The sequence below is a fragment of the Sus scrofa genome, chromosome 13 (genome assembly GCF_054392235.1).
Source record: "Sus scrofa isolate SSC_HxYL_T2T_F1_AM1 chromosome 13, Sscrofa_HxYL_maternal_Yorkshire_Landrace_v2.0, whole genome shotgun sequence".
NCBI lineage: Eukaryota > Metazoa > Chordata > Mammalia > Artiodactyla > Suidae > Sus > Sus scrofa.
Window position 1 is genome coordinate 173,868,289 of NC_139395.1, and position 19,895 is coordinate 173,888,183.

Sequence of the window (19,895 nt, forward strand, 5' to 3'; positions counted from 1 at the left end):
CCTCAAAAGTGACATGAACAAAAGGAAAAAAAAAACTCTACTTCTCCTTCTTCTGCTAATAATAAGGGTAAATTCTGAGAACTTTAGGTATCATTCAGTCTAAGAGGGGATTATGGTCCCCTAAGAAATGGGTCTTCTCACCTCTCAATCATCTGATTGTCAAGTATGTACCTAGTTCAGACCCATGTGGAAGATAGAGAGGTATTAAATTCTTTAAGGAGCTTACAGTTAGTCCAAGAGCAGAACTAATAAAACAAACTAAAAAGTGGTATAAAATAATACAAAGTATTTGTGTCGCAAAACTGTAAGGGCTGTGGGGACTCAGAAAGTGGGAACCGGAGTTCCTATTGCGGCTCAGCGGAAAACAAATCCAACTAGGAACCATGAGGTTGCAGGTTTGATCCCTGGCCTCACTCAGTGGGTTAAGGATCTGGTGTTGCCTTGAGCTGTGGTGGAGGTCGCAGATGCGGCTGTAGCTCCAATTTGACCCGTAGCCTGGGAAACTCCATATGCCGTGGGTGCAGCCTTAAAAAAAAAAAAGGAAAGAAAAGAAAGAAAGAAGGGGGAACCAGCCAGGGTAAGACATATTAGCGAATATTCAGGAAACGATCTGAACTGAAAAGTAAATGTAGCATTCCAAATAAGGATGGCAGATTTATACCTTAGAAGTCTACTGTGAAAAGGGAATCTGGGGTAAAAAGAGAAAGCCTTGATTCAGCATCAGAACACCCAAAGTCTGATTTTTAAATCCACTGTTTGGCTTTCAGAACAATCTGGACTTCCAGAGTGATTTCAGTCCTTAAAGGAAGATTAAAAGTAATGACAAAGCAGTTAGCACAATGCCAGGCCCTCAGCAGACACTCAGTAATGGTACTTGTTACTCTTCTAGATATTATGCCAGTCTGCCCATAAGAATGGTGCTTCATCATCATCTAATGATATAGGGTTCTGACAGACTGAGGCACAAGGTGTTACCTCAGGGCCAAAGAGGAGAAGCTTTGTAGGATGCAGTCCCAAAGAACTCATGCTCTTTGAACCCAGCCATAAAGTGAAGTAAAGAATTAAGCTTACTGGAGAAAATCCGTATCTCTAGTGCTTAACCTCAGCTACTCTGAAGAGTGAGGTTATCCTTTCCCTTGATTTCCCTGTTAGATTCTCATAGAATCTCCATTATGAGAAACCCGCATAAGCTTTCCTAAACAAGTTACCAAGGGGAGCAAAAGGCTTAAAAGCTAGCCTGGAGTTTCCCTGTTTTACCTTGAAAATCCTACTATGCCAGAGAGGCGCACATATGAAACAAGTAAGTAAGACAAATCTTACAACATGGGCTAAATAGCTTATATTAGATCCTAGCCATAGACAATAAAGATACCCTTTCAGAAACTACTAAATACTTCTTCCTAGGTACTCATTTTTTCAGTTTAGTTGTACTTTCAATTTAGCATAAATTGAAAACTTTAGTGTCAGACATTAAAAAAGATTTACTTCCATACTTTTACAGCAGACTTATAACCTTGAACTACAACACATAAAGAACTCCCCCCCAAAAAAAACAATCCCGTGAAATTCCAATTAAGTAAGGTTCTCATTATAGTTATTCACTACTGAGACTTGACAAGTCATAAAAATCTCTTTTGATTGAATGGAATGAATATACACTTTTGACATGTGAATTTGTACACAGTGCTATATAAGAAAGAAGGGAGGGAAAGGACTTTAAATGTTGGTAGTGCTTTTTATTTTTTTACTCTGTGTAACCAAGATTTGAGGATCATTAAAGGCTTTGTAAACCTTAAACACAAAATTGTACTGCTTTCCCCACGTTGCAGCTGAGGTAACAGGGAGATGATGCAGGGTCACAGAGTTAAGTCAATAACAGATTTTTGGTTCAACATTCCCTGTCCATCAAATAAATACATGGCTTTTCTGAAAGTGGCTTTTCTGTTGTTTGAAGTTTTGCTTTTTTGTTTCCAGTTGTGGATGAGGGAACTTTAAAAGTGATTAAAATTTAGGGATAGTGAAGTCAGTGCTTTTTTTCAACAATACTTTTTCCAATTACTGCAAACCTGAAATACTTCGTCCTCTCCTAAAATTCAAATATTCAAAAGTAAGGTATGGTCAGAGCAAAAATGGATGGGTATTCATATAGCACATACGCAAAGTATACTACAGTCTTTTCTTCAGTCCTGCCATAAACAGAATCTCATAGAGACAAACAACGAAATGGGTGAAACATTTGCTCATGGACAAAACCAGCTGCAGACAGACCCAAGGGCCAAGAAAAGTAAAGCATTATGTCATTGCTCTCACCTCTAGCAGGCCTGTTATAAACTATTGTAACAACTTGATAGAACTGCCCCTTACTACACAAGCTTAATATTCTCTAGAACATACTCATCTTAAAAGAACCCAACTCAGAGAAAAATAGGATTAAACTCTGTGTTCATGCTTTCTGTCTTCTCAATGCTTAGAAGAGGCAGAAAAGGAAAATGTAAAACAAATGCTCTTAACAGGGAAAATGAAACAAGGTTAGATGACCAAAACAATTTTAATTTTTACAATGCATGCAAGAGGACATGCAGAACACAGACCACAAGACAAATGCTCATTTATATTCCAACAGATTTTAGGATAAAACTTTCCCACCTATCTGCAATCAGATTTTATGTATGGCCAAAACTTTACTTCTCTAAAACATCATGGAGGAGACAGAAACCAATCACGCTCAGGAACTAGGAAAAGTGAGTACAAGTAGATGGAGGATGCTCACTGTTTCATGATCTGTTTGCTCAGAAGGCATCCAGGCCAAGCATCAACCTTCAGCCTCCAACTGCCTTGACCTACAAATATTATTTAATGGTAGTAAATGTTCCTGGGTCCTTGTCCTATTATTTACTGATTTACTATAGGTAAAATAGATGGGGGGCAGGGTGTGGGGAAGAAGGATGTTCTCTAGGGATCAGAATGTTTCACATTTTTATACTCTTGGCTCTTGTCTAGCTTGCTTTCATGGCAAATTGTGTGACTTCAGTAGTCAAAATAAAACATAAGCCTCTGTTGTTGTGGTTTCTAAATTTCTGAAGTTTGAATTTCCCACTAACAAGTTAGGAAACGTTTGGTTTCCCAAGCATACCATGTTAGCCACTGCCTCTGTGCAGGCAAACAGACTACAGGGAGGTGAAAACCAGTGAACTCATCCACTCTGGCACATATGACTGCTCCCTGCTTTGGCCTTTTATGTTAAATCTAAAAACTGAACACCAGTGAATTAAAGTATGAAAGCCAAATAAAAGAAGAAAGACTTAAAAAAAAAAAAAAAAAAAAGACTTACAGGAACTAGGGACTTAAAAAAACTTTTTTTGGCTTAGTAAGATTTAGAAAAGGATAAATTTTTTGTGACTTTTTAAAGGGAGAGAATAGAAGAAAGAAAAGCAACCTACCCAAAAATAAGTGTTAAGAGAAAGGAATTATACTAATCCTCCAAAACACCTATTTGCAATATCTGAATGAAAATAACCTGTGATCTGGGAAGAGAAAAAAAATGGCTTAGATTAAAAACAATATTCTATATCAATACTTTTCTCAAGAATCTACTTTTGTTTTCCTCAATCTACTAAGATACAAAAGGAACATCTAAATATAAATGGATTTTGCAATAAGAGAAGTACATATAAATATTCTTAATAAGATAAAACACATACAACACACACTTTTAAGGGTAGACAGTATTATGCCCTTGAAGTCTGTCTGAAAAAAGGTGGCCTGTTAAAAATATTTTCCGAGAACTTTAAGTTCCTTGAAATGTTCTACGGAAATGGTATTTATGACAAACCCACCTCCTCTAGGGAACATGAGATGTTATTACTGGCAAAGTCACAATTTTTTAAACCATCCAAAAATAATCATGAATTTATGCCAAATGACTAAACTTGCTTTATTATTACAATGATTAAGAGAATATTTGCTAATGTCTCTGGATCAAGGCTCAAAGTAGCTATGAACCTACAGAAAATACAGTGAATTGTAAGTGGTAGTGATTTTCTGTGCCTTTCACAAGCAGAATAATACAACACAGAAATTCACTGAAGAGGATGATATATGAGATAGGAGGTGCACATATAAGTCATGGTGGTGAGAAGCAAGATTTGGAATAAAAACTACACTGGCATTCTGGTTTTGCCAATTACTAGCAGGACCTCTGGCAAATTATTTATTCTCTGGACCTCAGCTGCTTTTTGTAAAATAAGAATAATAATACTTGCCTCATGACTGTTTCCAGGACTAGCATGGTACATGGCATATAATACTTGATCAATAAACAATATTATTCAATAACTGTAAAGGGAAGGAACTACTTATAGTCATCCCTCAGTATCCAATGGGAATTGATTCCAGGACCTTCACAGATACCAAAATCTGCAGATGCTTAAGTCTCTCATATAAAATGATATAGCGCAGTTGGCCTTCCCTCTCTGAAGGTTCTGAATCCACAGATAGGGAGGGCTTACTGCACCATGTGACTGTTGCTTCTAGTCACATCTTTACTCCCTAACATGGTACCCAGTTCAAGAGTAGAACAGATACTTGTTCAGATATTTAACAAATACTTATGGAATACCAATTAAGTACTAGGCACTGTTCTTGAGCCTGAAATACAGCAATGAATAAAACAGACAAGTACTTGACCAGTCATTGAATAAAACATACACAAATCTCCCTACTCACATGAAGTTTACATTCTAGTAGGAAAGACAGCCTAATTTTACTTATTTGACAGATCAAACAAGTAAAATATAGTATGCTAGATGGTACTACATGAGCTAGGGGAGAGTCCAGTGGCTCCCTGGGAAGGCAGGCAGGACAAAATCCAAAGACTCTATGGAACAACAAGGAAATTGGAGCAGACTGAGCAAAGGTTGGAGGGGTCAGGGAACCAATGGGCTAGGGACACACAATGCAGGAATGAGTAAATGAACACAAAAAGCATGAGATGCGGCGTTTCCACTGTGGCTCAGCAATAACAAACCTGACTAGTATCCATGAAGATGAAGGTCTGCACCCTGGCCTCATTCGGGTGGATTAAGGATAAGGCATTACTGTGACCTGTGGCATAGGTTGCAGACACGGCTGGGACATGACATTGCTGTGGCTGTGGTGTAGGTCAGCAGCTGCAGCTCTGATTCAACCCCTAGCCTGGGTACTTCCATATGCTGGGTACTTTCTAAAAAGAAAATAATAATAAAATAAAATTCTTTAAAAGCGTGAGATGGGAGAAAGAAGAAACTCTTTTGAAGTCAGTACTCTAACTTTGTCATATAGATTGCTTAAATAAAAAGAAAACATGCTTTGCAGCCAGTAAATTTTATTCTGGTTTGGGTATTTGTGCTGTTTGGTAATGATTTAACCTCTCTAAAATATAAGTTTTTGGTTCCTACCCTCATCTGGACAATAGGAATAATACTTACCTTATAAAGTTGTGAAAGAGATTAAGCTCAAAGATCAAGTGGCACAGAGTAGACCCTCAGTATGCTTATTTCTTTTTCACTATAAACTAAATTCCACACTGGAGAGCATCTGGGAATTAGAGCCCGTGTTCCAGACCAGGGATACCATTACATGTTAATCTGCCTGGGCTTCAGTTTCTCAACCTAGAAAATGCAGATGTTGGAGTTCCCATTGTGGCTCAGTGGGTTAATAAGAACTGGACGTTGTCTCCGTGGGGATGCAGGTTCAGTTCCTCGCCTCACTTAGTGGGTTAAGGAACTGGTGTTGCCATAAGCTGGGGTGTAGATCACAGATGTGGCACAGATCTGGTGTTGCTGAGCTGGCTATGGTGTAGGACTCAGCTGCAGCTCCAACTCAATCCCTAGTCTGGGAACTTCCATATGCTGCAGGTGCAGCCGTAAAAAGAAAAAAAAAAGAATGGAAGAAAATGCAGATGCTACACATAGACATTATAAAAAAGATATATATCAATTAAGGTGCTGTTATAAAATTGTCACAATATTACTGTTACAGTTTATAATATTAAAAGTTCAAAGACACAAAAGTATATGACTGTTGCTCTTCTGTTACTTCGTTTCAAAAATCCTTTAAATTTTAATTATTTTAGATGAAGTAAGGATTTATTTAACAGTCACATTGATTTTTTTTTTTTTTTTTTTTGTCTTTTTGCCTTTTCTAGAGCCACTCCCATGGCATATGGAGGTTCCCAAGCTAGGGGTCTAATCTGAGCTGTAGCCACCAGCCTACGCCAGAGCCAAAGCAATGTGGGATCTGAGCTGTGTCTGCAACCTACACCTACAGCTCACGGCAACGCCAGATCCTTAACCCACTGAGCAAGGCCAGGGATCAAACCCGCAACCTCATGGTTCCTAGTCGGATTCGTTAACCACTGCGCCATGACGGGAACTCCCCAGTCATGTTGATTTTTATTCCTTTTTCCTGCCCCTGTTTAAAAACACTGATCTGGTGGAAAGATCTTCAGGAAAATGTTTAACTGCAAAAATCAAGGTGTTGGATAAACAGTGTATGTAGTAATAAGCTATTTTTTGTATTAAAAAGGGAGAGATTAAGAATCTCTGTATTTCTCTGTTTACTCAAAAAGACACTCCAGAAGTACATGTTGGAAACTATTATCAGTGGTTATAAGTTGGGAAAAGAATGTAGATGAAGGATGAGGTGGGAGGAACATACTTCATGGTATACCTTTTAATATACAGGTTTTGAAATATATATTATATATTTTGGAATGCTCCCAAGATCCAAGACTGAAATTCAGACTTGCTTGAAGAGTTAAAACTGAACAGGAGTTCCTGTCATGGCTTAGTGATAACAAACCTAACTAGTATCCATGAGGATTCAGGTTTGATCCCTGGCCCCACTGAGTTAAGGATCCAGCGTTGCCGTGAGCTGTGGTGTAGGTCACAGACCCGGCTCAGATCCCAGGGTGGCTGTGGTGTAGGCTGACAGCTGCAGCTTTGATTCAACCCCTCGCCTGGAACTTCCATATGCTGCAGGTGTAGCCCTAAAAAGACCAAAAACAAAACAAAATGAAAACAAAACCTGAGCAAAGTAAACTTCGCATAATTACAAAGTTAAGTATACAATAGTATGAAAACCTCAAATGACCTCTTTCTTAGATAATTTGGGTATCCCTCAGCCTGTTACTTTGTAATTTTTTTCTGAAGTGCTCAAAAACCATAAAATAGCCTCAGTATATTGTCCACATTTTCCTCCATGGAAACTAAGCTTGGCAGTCACACATACAGAAAAAGACCGCAGAGATGTGCCAAATCAGTCAGTCCACTATCTCTTGAGTCCCAAGGGAAACAAGTCTAGAAGCATTTTATCCCAGCAAAGAAAGTGCACTGCACATTCACACTCAAGAAATGAAGAACAGGAGAGTAAGATAAATAGAACGTCAGAGAGGCTTTGGGAATGTCAGCTATTAGCCTCTACTGTGATATGCTGGCATCTGACTGGACAATACACATTCAAAACATCACTCTCTTCCAGGAAAGGAGACGAACTATGGCAGAGATCTCGAACAAAAGAGAAATGGAAAGTACTGATCCCAAATATATTTGAGCAGCAAATAATGAAGAAGAGTTATGAATGTCACAGGCAACTGACACAAATCTAATAGAAGTTTTAAATAAAATTAACTATGCCCTAAAATGGTTGTTACAACCAGAGGCAATTTTCCCCCTCAGGTTTTTTTCAGAGTTGGGAGACATTTTTTGATTGTCACAACAGAGTTAAGGGTACTGAGTTACTTCTAGCATTCAGTAGTTAAGAGGCTAGGGATGCTGTTAAACATCCTACAATGAACAGGACAGGCCCCACAACAAAGAATTATCCAGCCTGAAATGTCAGCTGTGCCAAGGCTGAGAATCTCTGGCCTACAGATGACAATCACTAGTAGCAAACCGTGCGCATGGCTGAATGGCCTGAAGATAAATCACAGTAAACAAATTATGTAGTTATATCTTTCATTCTAGCATGAATTCTGACTGTTTCTCCCAGGTGACCCCTACTTTAGGCCAGTCCACTGTGGCTGAAATGCTCATCAGTACAGTTTCCTACTTGTAGTGGTAACTGATATACACTGTGCTAACTAGTATGCTAGAAGCTTTTGTATTGATTGCTTTAGTTAATCCTTGGAATAAAGCTATTTTTGTAATGGAGGCTCCAGTATTATCCCCGCTCAACACATGAAGAACCTGAGACTTGTAGAGGTTAAACTGCTTGCTCAGTTATTCTACGCAGGAGTGGGGAAACCAAGATTCAACTGTGAAAATCAAACTCCACAGGTGACTTTCTCCCCCAGCACTACCCAACATCTTATATTATTCTATTGCCTCTTTCGAACTGGTGCCTCAGTGCTAATGAGTGCACTTGCTCTCTATCAGGCATCCCGCATGTCTCTTAACACCCAGCCACCTGCACTGTTTGTTTACTGCCAAATACTGCTGGGGCAGTAGGGAATAGGCAGTAGAAAGCAGCCCTATCCTAAAGAAGGCTACCAAGAAGGCTGCAAACAAATAAGATACAGAAGAACACAGATCACAAAGAGTACCAAATCAACCATAAAAAGGGGGAGGAAAGAATGATAAACAGTCAAGGTGTTAGGAACCTGGGGACAAGCCCAATATCATCATTACCATCAACTTAAACTTAAAAGAGGCTATGTACCAGGCCATATACCAGGCAAGGCAATCTCAGGACTATAGGGGCACTCTCGTCTGCGATAATCCAAGGCATCACATTCTGGGTGGCTTTTTGAATGCTTTTGCCTAGAGAGGAACAAGGCAGCCAGGGGATGGCACCATGGCTGTGGGCAGTCCAGGTAAGCCTTGACGGTTAGGGAGCTGCCCACCTGAAACTTTCAGTCTGCCACGGACCTGAAGTCTCAAGCTATTGAAAGACAAGCTAGGTTTTGTTTTGTTTTGTTTTTCCTTTGTTTTTTGGTGTAGTAACAATCAAAATGGAAAGTCTGGAAAAGAAAAAAAAAACATTAAAATGTTGATCTGAGGATGTTTTTCAAATAATTAAGAACCTCATTCAGAGTAGGGGGAAGGGAGAAGAATGTGAAAAGAAAAATGAGTAGGCTCTTTAGCGTAGTAGTATACTCACAGTAATTGTTTTTTAAAAGTTCCTTCTTGAGAGCTATAATATATTCAAAGCAAAGCAAGGAAACAAAATCCATCACAGTAAATGGCAAAAAGAAAAACCCATCTGAGTAGATATTAAAATGGGGGACGAGGAAGCACAAGCTTAGTGGTATTCAATGAACATCCATCATCCAGTAGTTCTTTCTAGAAAGTTCCTTAACTGTGCTGAAGAAGTAACAACATATAATTCAGGTTCTAAGTAATTATCCTGGCACAGATTTACCCATGGCGTCCTTATTGTCAGTCCCTCGTTAGTTCTATTTCCTCTCCTAGGCTTTTGAAGTTTCCACCTGAGGAGTTCTCGTCATGGCCCAGTGGTTAATGAACGCTACTAGTAACCATGAGGTTTCAGGTTCGATCCCTGGCCTCGCTCAGTGAGTTAAGGATCCAGCATTGCTGTGAGCTGTTGTGTAGGTAGCAGACACAGCTCAGATCCCGAGTTGCTGTGGTGTAGGCCCGTGGCTACAGCTCGGATTGTACCCCCAGCCTGGGAACCTCCCTATGCCATGGGTGCATCCCTAAAAGACAAAAGACAAAAAAAAAAAAAAAAGAAAAGTTTCCACCTGGACCTTTGACTGATGGAGTGTGTAGAGTCTCCTAGCCCAGATTCCATGGTCTCAAAATGAAAATATTCTCCTTGTAGCCTTACTCCCCAAACTCTGTGCCTGTGAGCTCTCATACTGACTTCTTTCTGGTTCCAAAACTTCACCTTGCAGCAGTTTTCTTTCTAGAAGATTCTTTGTCTCAGTTTCTTTGCTCTTTTTCCTTCTTTAAAAAAGAAGATTTGGGAGTTCCCATCATGGCTTAGCAGAAACAAATCTGACTAGCATCCATGAGGATGCAGGTTTGATTCCTACTCTCGCTTACTGGGTTAAGGATTCTGGGATAGCCGTGAGCTATGGTGTAGGTTGCAGGCTCAGCTCAGATCTGGTGGTGTTGTGGCTGTGGCACAGGCCAGCAGCTACAGCTCCAACTCTACCCCTAGCCTGGGAACCTCTATATGCCACGGGTGTGGCCCTAAAAAGCAAAATCAAAACAAAAAAGATTTGCCCTAATCCTGGTCCCTCTGCTCAATTTGAGGATTTCATAAGCTCCTCTCAGGATCCTGTTTCTCTGCTAAAAGCTCTCAGTCTCCTTATAATTAGTATGTCATCTGCCTATTCACATCTTATAAATTCACTTCCTCTGACCCGTGAGGAGCCAAACAAGATTGTTCAGATGTTGAAGAGTCCTGACTCACCATGCCCCATTTTTACCATGTATTCCTCTGGTGCCAGCTAAGGCCTCCTACATCACTTCATGCCCTAATTCTTATTTCACAGTGAAGAAAAATAGTAATCCAGTTTTCTGGATCTGGACCCATTTATGGTGTCTCTAAAAGATCTCTCAATTATGATGACAGTATCTTCAGGAACGAGGACATAAAGCAGACATAGATGTATACTCACATTGTGCTAGCCGATGCCAAAAAAAGTGTTACTGTTCTTCTGCATCTTGCTGACCAAGTCAAATGAATCAAGCATTACATGATGACTATGGAATGCCGTAGCTGTAATTTTTAAAAAACCTTTGACTTGTAAGAGAAATAAAAGGAAGCAACATACATAGAATAAAAAAGACTAGTCATAGCTATTTTTATGAGTGCTCCTAAAAATTAGACTAAACAGTGAAAAGTCCCATTGAAAAGCAGAAAGTCAAGCAGGGAAACATAAATTGCAGGCCTGATTACCAAGAATCTATCTCAGCCTAACACAGATTTCCAACAAATTCCATGTAATTACTCTGCAAACTGCTTAGAATTCTCTGGTTATTTAACTATAAACATGTCTGCTATCAATGCAATGCAACAAATAAAATTACATATTAGATAAGAACTGCTAAGTAAGTTCCCTTGTGGCACAGTGGGTTAAGGATCTGGTATTGCCACAGCTGTGCTGCAGGCTGCAACTGCAGTACAGGTTCGATGCCTCACCTGGGAACTTTCATGTGCCATGGGTTCAGCCAAAAAAAAAAAAAAAAAAAAAAAAAAAGCTAAAAAATATAGTGGGATATATTTATAGCAAGACTTTCAAAGCCTAGCCATGAGAGCAAATACAAAAATGAGTAACACAGTGTATAGAGTTTTCTGCTTATTAATTAACATATTAAATCAAGAAGAAAAAGGAATGTATTAAACTAGCTCTGGGAGTTTCCACTGTGGATCAGTGGGAATGAATTTGACTAGCATCCATGAGGATGCAGCTTCGATCTCTGGCCTTGCTCAGTGGGTTAAGGATCTGGCGTTGCCAGAAGCCGTGGTGTAGGTCACAGACTCAGCTTGGGTCTGGTGTTGCTGTGGCTGTGGTGTAGGCCGGTGACTACAGCTCATATTCGAGCCCTAGCATATGGGACCCCCATAAAACCAGGTTAATAGTGGTTTCCACACCCTTATTTCAAATTGTGGTTTCAAACAAAACATGATGTCTTATAATTTTGTCACTTACGATTTTTCTAACAACTGGGAAAGAGGTATTTGAAGGCAGGGAATCTTCTATCTATGGTGGGGAGCAACTAGTTTTATAAACGATGTAAACACTTAAGTAGTGACTACATTCTGTGAGTCTGGGGACTTCGTCAGTAGGAATCAAAGGGCTCATTCAGTAATAGCCTGAAGAAGGTGACAGCCTAAATAGAGACTTTTCCAGAGAAAGACGCATTTGCCATTTATGCTTCAACTGTCCATCCTCAAAAGTAGTGATTCTCAAGGTGTGATCCCTTTTAAGAGGTCTAAGAGGTCAAAGCTATTTTCATAATAACACTGTCTTTTTCACTCTCATTCCCTTGCGGGTGTACAAGGAGTTTTCCAGGGGTTACATGACGTGTGGTGACATCGCTGTTCTAACAGCTAATGGAATGTATGAAACAGATTTGCAAATGAAGCTGCCTTCAATTGAGCCAGGCATTAGAGTTTGCAGAATTACAAAACAACTCTTCCCACTAAGTTTATGGGTTTCAAAAAGTTATTTTTCATAAAAACATGTTATTATGTTAACAAATAATGGGTTTATTTTTAATGAATAAATGTATGAATATTTAAAAATACCTTAGCCCAAATTTCTAATACTATAAATATTGATAGACATAAGCAAGACAGTCAAAAGCTCTTTAGAGTCCTCAATAATTTTTAAGAGTATAAAGGAGTCATGAGGCTCAAAAGTTTGAGAACTACTGTTCTGGAGACTTTACTGAGTTGCACTGAAATTATCTGCTCATTCTTTCTTAACAGCCTACAAATTCTGATGAACAGAAACCCTCCCCTGTTCATCCTAGTATAGCCCCAGTACTAACTATACTCCTTTGTGGTTTAAATGAAAAAAAAAGTATTGCCATATTCATCATATTAAAAACTTTAAGATCCACATACTAAGTACAGTGGAATATTTGTCTCCTAAAAGATGACAGGTGAGAAGCTAAGCTGACTTTAGAGTTGTTCTTACCTACAGGTTGATTTATATAGCTAACAGAAAAACACAATGTCATTAATGGCTTGTGGAACTGGTTTTATTGCTTGATAATCATGCCAAGAGTTAAGTTTATTTATATGGGCTGGTTGTCTGAAAAACTGGGAAAGAATCTGGAAAAGTAGAAACAAAATTGGTGTGTTAGGTCAGATCATAGATGAGTATTTCTTTTCCAGTTTCATTTTTTGGTGATGTAATGTTGCTTGTGTAGTATACAAACCTATTTGTCCAGCAGAGCTCTGGCTTGGAGGAAAAAATAAAAAGGACCACTACTAGGTTTGCAGAGATGAAATAACCAAAAGAGTGAGGGGCTAGGATATGGACATTTACCACCCATCTCTCTTCTCCTCAAATAAGCGAGCATATACACTTCTAATGCAGGGATCTGAAGAAGGAAGAGAAAGAGATGTTCCAACAGTCTCCATTTTTCTAGAGGTCAATGTAACTGAAGAACACAATGGAAAAAAACATTCACACATAATTTTCTTAGATACCAGAAACCATGCACATGGCAAACATCAGAACATCTTCTTTTAGGGAGTTTCCGCTGTGCCTCAGTGGAAATGAACCTGACTGGCATCCGTGGCGACGCAGGTTCAATCCCTGGCCTAGCTCATTGGGTTAAGGATCCAATGTTGCCATGAACTGTGGTGTAGTTTGCAGATGCGGCTTGGATCTGGCGTTGCCATGGCTGTGGTGTATGCCAGCACTACAGATCTTATTTGACCCTTTGCCTGGGAATCTTCATATGCTGCGGATGTGGCCCTAAAAAGACCAAAAAAAAACTTCTTTTAAAGGGAGTTCTCTTGTGGCACGTGGCTTAAGGATCTGGCATTGTAACCACCATGGCTTGGGTTACTGCTGTGGCATGGGTTCCATCTGGCCTGGGAACTTCCACATGCTGCAGGTGTGGCTGGGGAAAAAAAAAAAGAAAAGAAAAGAAGAAAAATTAATAAAATTACTTAAGGACAGTGCTATGGTATTTTCCACAGGAAAATGTCCATTAATTCATTCAAAAAAACATTCATTTGGTACCTCTATAGGTAAAGGGTTTGTGGTAGGCACTATAGAGGATACAAATGAATCAGACATGTGTCTTTTTCTTAAGAAGCTTGTATTTGAATAGTGTTATTATATATATATAAATAAGACAAAAATCAAAGTGGTGAGAATGATATATAAATCATTATGGGTATGACTGGCATTTAGACACACTGTCTGTTTCCTATGTGTTATATTATGCATATTACTAACAATGTCTTAACACAGAAGAGATAAAATATAGTCACACGTGTGCTGCCGACATGTGTGTGTGTAAATAAAAACTGAAAAGATGCTCTGAATGTATAATGTGTAATAAAGAACCAGCCGTATGGTTAATACCAAAGAACTTGAAGATGACAGATGTGATCTTTTTGAAAAAACAAGAAGCTGGCATTGCACATAATAATAGTGATAAACCACAGTAAGTTATAACAGTTCCAAGCCATAGTAGAAACTCTAAAGAAGAGCTGTCATAGGACACTGCCATAAGCCAGTTTGGATTTAACTACTCATATTTGTGTCCATAAAACCAGCTTTTACAACCTGTTTTTACTAGACAGGATTCAGTGAATGTTCCTATACTTGAATATGAGTACTCCAAGACAGTATTCTTCAAACTGAGTATACATACCCTTGAGGGTACATAAAGAATTCCAGAAGTACAGCATGGAGAGCTTTAAGGGAATCGGTGTCTACACCCACAATTCACACACAGGCTTTCCAAAACAGATTTGATAGAAAAAGTCCTTGTGTTCTATGAGTTTCCCTTTCTAATAACTCTTTCAAAAGAATCTCATTACTTAACAAATCTTACCAAATGTATCTCCCTGGGTTGGAAACCCCTCTGGGGCACAGACAAAGGGACAACTATAGAAAGACTTTCCTGAGAGAGTCACATGAGAGCAGAGCAGCAACAGCTTCAAAACCAACCACTGAATGGAGCAGTGCCTGCTAATTCACCTGGAGACAACTCAGGCTAAGCTAAGCCCCTGTGCCTCATCTCTTTTAGAAGCGATATGGATGGCAGAGGAATGGGTATTTACACATTTACTTAAGTTGGAAACTGAATCCAGACTTTTATTAAATGTCTGATTTGGCTGAATGGTTTGCCAACAATGACTGTTAGATTATATGGCAGATGTTTATATATATATATAAAATCATTTGAAATTATTTCAACCTTGAATAAAAAAAATTCTAGATGCTAGTTTTAAAAATATGCAAAGGTGTACTTAGTTTTAAAAAATTGTTTTTTGCGATCTGATCCCAGGTCCAGGAACTCCATATGCCATGGTGCAGCCAAAAAGAAAAAAGGGGAAAAAACTGCTTTAGAACTATCAGAAGAGAAATTAAGAAAACAATCCAATTTATAATAGCATCAAAATTAATAAAATCAAAATGAATAGATTTAACCAAGGAGGTAAAAGATCTGGACAGTAAAAACTATGACATTGATGAAACAAAATGAAGACAGATAAATGGACCAATGTTACATGTTCTTTAATTGGAAGAATTAATATTGTTAAAATGTCCATACTACCCAAATGACCTACAGGTTAAATTCAATTCTTATCAAAATTCCAATGTAATTTTTCAAAGAAATAGAAAAAAAAAAACGATCCTAAAATGTATATGGAACCACAAAAGCCAAAGAAAGCAATCTTGAGAAAGAACAAAGCTAGAGACATCACATATCCTGATTTCAAACTGTACTAGAAGGCTATGACAATCAAAAAAGTTGGTATTGGCATAAAAACAGATAGAGACCAGTGAAACACAAAACATAAACCCATCCATACATGATCAATTGATTTTTGACAAAGGAGCCAAGAATATCAAAGGGGCAAAGGATAGTTTCCAGTGCTGGAAAAACAGGATATTTACCCACAAAAGAATCAAATTGGACCCCTATCTTACATCATACACAAAAATTAACTCAAAATGGATTAAAAGTTGTTTTTTTTTTTTTTAAAGGGCTATATCTGCAGCATATAGAAGTTCCCAGGCCAGGAGTCCAATTGGAACTGCAACTGCCAGCCTATGCCACAGCCGCAGCCACGTGGGATCTGAGCCACATCTGCAGCCTACACCACAGTTCACAGCAATGCCAGATCCTTAACCCATGGAAGTAAGGCCTGGGATCAAATCTGCATCCTCATGGATACTAGTTAGATTCTTTACCTGCTGAGCCACAATGGGAACTCCTGGATTAAAGATTGAATCGAAGACCTGAAACTGTACAATTCCTAGAAAAAAACATAGGTGGTAAACTCCCTGACATTGGTCTTGGAATGATTTTTTGATTTTGACACCATAAGAAAAGGTAACATAGAGCAAAAAAATGAACAAGTGGGACTACATCAAACTAAAAAGTTTCTGGAGTTCCCGTTGTGGCGCAGTGGTTAACGAATCCGACTAGGAACCATGAGGTTGCGGGTTCGGTCCCTGCCCTTGCTCGGTGGGTTAACGATCCGGCGTTGCCGTGAGCTGTGGTGTAGGTTGCAGACGCGGCTCGGATCCCGCGTTGCTGTGGCTCTGGCGTAGGCCGGTGGCTATAGCTCCGATTCAACCCCTAGCCTGGGAACCTCCATATGCCGCGGGAGCGGCCCAAGAAATAGCAACAATAACAACAACAAAAAAGACAAAAGACAAAAAAAAAAAAAAAACTAAAAAGTTTCTGCACAGCAAAGGAAACCATAAACAAAATGAAAAGGTAATCTATGGAATGGGAGAAAATATTTACAAACCACATATATCTGATAAAGAGTTAATAGTCAACATAAACAAAGAACTCATACAACTCCAATGTAAAAAATCCAAATAACTCAATTAAAAATGGGTAAAAGACCTGAACAGACTTTTTTTCCCAAAGAAGACATACAAGTGGCCACAGGTATATGAAAAGGTGCTCAACATCACTAATCATCAGGGAAATACAGGTCAAAACCAAATGAGATCATCTCACATCTGTGAGGTCGTCTAGTATCAAAATGACAAGAGATTACAAATACCAGAGAGGATGTGGAGAAAAGGGAATCTTGTACATTGTTGATGGGAATGTAAACTGGTACAGTCACTACAGAAAACAATAAAGAGGTTCCTCAAGAAATAAAAAATAGAACTACCATGTGATCTTTTGGTATATATCCAAAGGAAATCAAATCACTGTCTTGAGAAGATCTATGTACTCCCATTTCACTGTAGCACTATTCACAACAGCCAAGGTATGGAAACAGCCTAAGGGTCCGACAATTAACTGAATGGGAAAAGAAAATATGGCTATTGAAAATATGTAAATACACATATAAATGTATATATAAATGTACACATAAATGTATAACACTTGTATATAATACACACATACATAAATGCTATATATACTACACAGCATACATTATATCTACAATACATATAGACATTTACATATACATACACACAAATACACATATATATATGTGGTGGAATATTATTCAGCCTTAAAAAAGAAGGAATTCTTGCCAACACAGATAAACCTAGAGGGCATCATGCTAAGTGAAATAAGCCAGGCAGAGAGAGACAAATAGTGCATGGTATTACTTATATGTGGAATCCTAAAAAAGCTGAACTCAGAAAGGGAGTAGAATGGTTGTTGCCAGGGACTGGGGGTGGTGGGGGAAATGGTCACTGAAGGGATGATAAAACTATAGTTATAAGATGAATAATGTCTGAGGCTATAACATATAACTCAGTGACTATAACTGATAATACCATATGTTATAAACTGAAATTTGCTATGACAGTAGAACCTAAGTGTAATCTCACAAACAAAAGGTGAATATGTGAGGTGACGGAACTGTTAACTTGGTGAGAATCCTTTCATAATTTATGCACACACACACACATATAAAATCATCACAATGTATACTTTAAATATCTTATAATTTATTTTTCTGTTATACCTCAATAAGCTAAAAACGACAATATTTGCTAAAAGAAAGTGCTATAATTACTCTTTACATAAACAAATTAATTGTACCTAACAGGAAATCATTTTAGAAGACATAAGAGCAAACATCATAAAACCATTGCTCTCTGAAATATGAACTGAAAATAATTCAAGCACAATGATAAGTGAGAATTTCTCTTTAGGTTGATAGTTTCTCTAGTACACAGAGCATTCCTTGAGAAAGACACTTTAGATGTGGACCAGGTAAATGAAATAGTCAGTGTTTTTTGTTGGAGAGGCAGTGTGGGGTGCGGAAAGAAGAACAGGCTCTGCCCCTTTCTGACCTTTCTGGGTCTCAATTTTCACAACTATAAAAGAGAGAATAATCCCAAACCCTGAAAGTTTACCATTAGAATTACAACCAAAAGCTGTACAGACTTAGCTCGGTGCCTGGCAGCACATCACTGGCACTAAAAGAATGGTAGCTAAGGAGTTCCCATTGTGGCCCAGTGGCTTAAGACCCCGTGTTGTCTTTGTGAAGATGCAGGTTCGATTCCTGGCCTTGTTCAGTAGGTTAAGGATCTGGTGTTGCCACAAGCTGTGGTGCTCGTCACTGATGCAGCTCGGATCTGGGATTGCTGTGGTGTAGGCTGCAGCTGCAGCTCTGATTCGAGTCCTAGCCTGGGAATTTCCATATGCCACAAGCTCAGCTGTAAAAAGAAAAGAAAAGAATGGTAGCTATTTTATAGACTCATATATTTTAGTCTTTGGGCTAGAAACTAAAGTTATTTATTGTCTTTTTTTAAGGTGAAAATTTAGCTACTGACCAAACACCTACGATAAGCATTTTGAGTCATTTTTTTTTTTTGTAATGATGACAGATTTTAGATTAGTTTATGCTCTCCTACCTAATGTTCTCTGTGAGAAAAATGGACGGCTCTGCAGGTCAGGAATACAGGCTGTGCCCATGGTTTTGGATATTATCAATAATGAACAACTGGCTGAGTTAATTTTCAGCCAGAATACCACTTCCAGAAAACACCTGACATGTAAATAGTAGTGTTAGTCTTGGCATCACCTGGGAGCTTGTTACAATGCAAATTTGCGGGTCCATCCCCCAATTTACAGAATTGGAAACTGCAATTTAACAAGATTTCCAGGTCATTCAAATGAACCTTAAACTGTGAGAAGCACTGGTAAAGAACAGGCTGTGAGCAGGAAATATACAATCACCAGGTACATATGTAACTCAGGTGGGAACTTTCTGTTGGACTTGTTTATTAACTAAAGCTGAGTAAGGCAGGACCATGAAGAGTTTAGCTTCTAATAACACTGAAATATACACATGTCCATGAGGACACATACAGCACACACAAACACGAATGATCAGTGATCATTTTTGGTTGTCACAACTAGGGAGAAATGCTACTGGCACCTGAATAGAGACCAAGGATGCTGCTAAACACCTCACAAGGCACAGGATGGCCCCTCACCATAAAGGATCAGTTGGCCCAAAATGTCAATAGTGCTGAGGTTGAAGAAACCCTAGGATAGATTATACAAACATCTTTGCAAAAGACATATTAACTGGAACTATTGATGGGAAAAGGAGCAATAATTTGACTACACAGCTCTGAGGGGATAAACTGAACTTTATGCATCTCAAGATCTATGCTGCTTTCAAGATTATCAGTACTCTGGTTAAAAGATCTCAAGATCACTTTTCTGCTATTACAAAACCAGAGGCAATGAAAATCTGTATTAGCATATAAAGTCAGTTAGCATCAACACCTAAAACCTGTTACTATGAAAAAAAAAAATTAATGGAGGCAGAGAACTGTTATTGTTTGGTTTAAAACCCAATCCTACTGAAGAAAGCTGCCTTAGGACCCATAACTCTATACCCTCCTTACCAAAAATATACCAAGTCTATACCTTTATTGTATACATCCACAATCTTATCTGCAATTTCAAAAATTTAAAAACTATACAAAGTTTTTACATCCACAATCTTATCTGCAATTTCAAAAATTTAAAAACTATACAAAGTTTTTGCTAAATTGTGGCAGCAAAACTTCTCATATGAACTCATTTGGCAACAAAACCTGGAATAGATGTGAGGTTACTATCTTAATTGTCCCACTTAGTGTAATTTATTCACAGGATTCACTGCAGAGGTATTCAGAGGTTTGCTTAGGAGGTGGTGCCACAGGCCTTGCTTGAGCTGTTATGTAATATATGGTGGATGTT

General features: G+C 38.5%; 2 protein-coding genes and 1 long non-coding RNA gene across 22 annotated transcripts in view; 2 read left to right on the top strand and 1 right to left on the bottom strand.

Annotated features, from left to right (window-relative positions):
- The window catches only part of CMSS1 (cms1 ribosomal small subunit homolog), a 395,732-nt gene that overhangs the window by 344,846 nt on the left and 30,991 nt on the right, over positions 1–19,895 (bottom strand). The window lies entirely within an intron of this gene.
- The window catches only part of FILIP1L (filamin A interacting protein 1 like), a 295,463-nt gene that overhangs the window by 251,061 nt on the left and 24,507 nt on the right, over positions 1–19,895 (top strand).
- LOC146397771 (uncharacterized) lies at positions 6,146–9,105 on the top strand. Its single transcript, XR_014824962.1, has 2 exons — positions 6,146–6,283; positions 6,949–9,105. It is a non-coding gene; the product is annotated as an uncharacterized LOC146397771 (long non-coding RNA).